Raw genomic sequence first — 1,880 nt, forward strand, 5'->3', positions numbered from 1 at the left:
TCTAATGACGTAGATAAGTTGGTAAATGATTTTCAGTCTAAAGTTTCAGATATCATTGATTCTATTGCCCCAATTAAAATGAAGGTTGTGTCTGGTAAGAAGAAATCTCCATGGAGAAATGCACAAACAGTTAGATCTGCAAGACAATGAAATGGCGTAAAACTCAACTTCACGTTGATTATGATATCTATAAAGAAAAACTACGTTACTATCATTTAACACTCAAACATGCAAGACAGGCTTTCTTTGCAGATGTCATAAACAAAAACATTAACAATGCTCCAGCTTCATTAGCAACAGTTGACAGACTCACAAACCCTCCTATCACGTTACCACCTGAATTTCAGTCTAATGCTGCCTGCAACCAGTTTTCCAGTTTCTTTTCAGAGAAAATTAAAAAATATCAGAGGATTAATCTGCACATCCACTATAAAGTCAGAACCAACACTGAACCCAAACAAAACAAATACAGGAAAAATGACCCAATTTCAACTACTTAATTATAAAACCCTAGAGGAAATTATAAGTCAACTCAGCTCCAGTTCCTGCTGTCTGGATGTCCTACCCTCACATTTCTTTAAGAAAGTTCTGCCTGTTGTTGCTACTGATCTGATCCAAATAGTAATTCATGGCTCTCATCAGTCGTTTTCCCCCAGGCTTTGAAAACAGCAGTAATCAAACCACTGATAAAACAGAACAATCTAGACAAATCACTAATGCAGAATTACAGGCCGACCTCTGACCTCTGACCTCCCATTCATCAGCAAAGTTATTGAAAAAATTGTGTAAACAGTTAAATAGCTTCCTAACGATAACCAACTGCTTTGACTCCTTCCAGTCTGGTTTCCAATCTCACCACAGCACAGAGAGTGGCCTAGTCAAAGTGTTCAATGACATCCATATAAATACGGACTGTGGGAGAACCACAGTTCTGGTTCTGTTGGACCTCAGTGTTGACCATGACATATTACTGAATGGACTGGAGAGTTGGGTCGGACTCTCCGGTCCAGAGATTAACTGGTTTGAATCTTACATAAAGAACAGGGATTTCTTTGTTTCAATTGGAAACTTCTCATCAAAGAGGTCAAAGGTCACATGTGGGGTACCCCAAGGTTCAATCCTAGGACCCATCCATCCATTTTCTTTACACCCTTCTTCCCTAAATGGGGTCGGGAGGGTTGCTGGTGCCTATCTCCAGCTGCGTTCCGGGCGAGAGGCGGGGTACACCCTGGACAGGTCACCAGTCTGTCGCAGGGCAACACAAAGACATACAAGACAAACAACCATGCACACACACTCACACCTAGGGAGAATTTAGAGAAACCAATTAACCTGACAGTCATGTTTTTGGACTGTGGGAGGAAGCCGGAGAACCCGGAGAGAACCCACCATGCACAGGGAGAACATGCAAACTACATGCAGAAAGATCCCTGGCCGGGAATCGAACCCAGGACCTTCTTGCTGCAAGGCAACAGCTCTACCAACTGCGCCACTGTGCAGCCCATCCTAGGACCCCTCTTATTCAATATCTATATGCTCCCACTAGCTCAGGTTATAACAGGAAATAATATTAGCTACCATAACTATGCAGATGACACACAGCTCTACATTACGATGTCACCAGGTGACCTTTGATCCCATCCAATCACTGAACAGATGCTTAGAACAGATAAATGTGTGGATGTGCCAAAACTTCCTCCAGCTGAACAGAAACAAAACTGAAGTTATTATTTTTGGACCTAAAGAGGAACGATCTAGAGTTATAGATCTAGAGTTATAGATCTAGAGTTATAGATCTAGAGTTATAGATCTAGAGTCAGTGCATAGCTTCAGTTATTACAACTAAAAACCAGCGATCAGCCCGAAACCTGGGAGTAGTG

The sequence above is a fragment of the Gambusia affinis genome, linkage group LG16 (assembly GCF_019740435.1).
Source record: "Gambusia affinis linkage group LG16, SWU_Gaff_1.0, whole genome shotgun sequence".
Lineage (NCBI taxonomy): Eukaryota > Metazoa > Chordata > Actinopteri > Cyprinodontiformes > Poeciliidae > Gambusia > Gambusia affinis.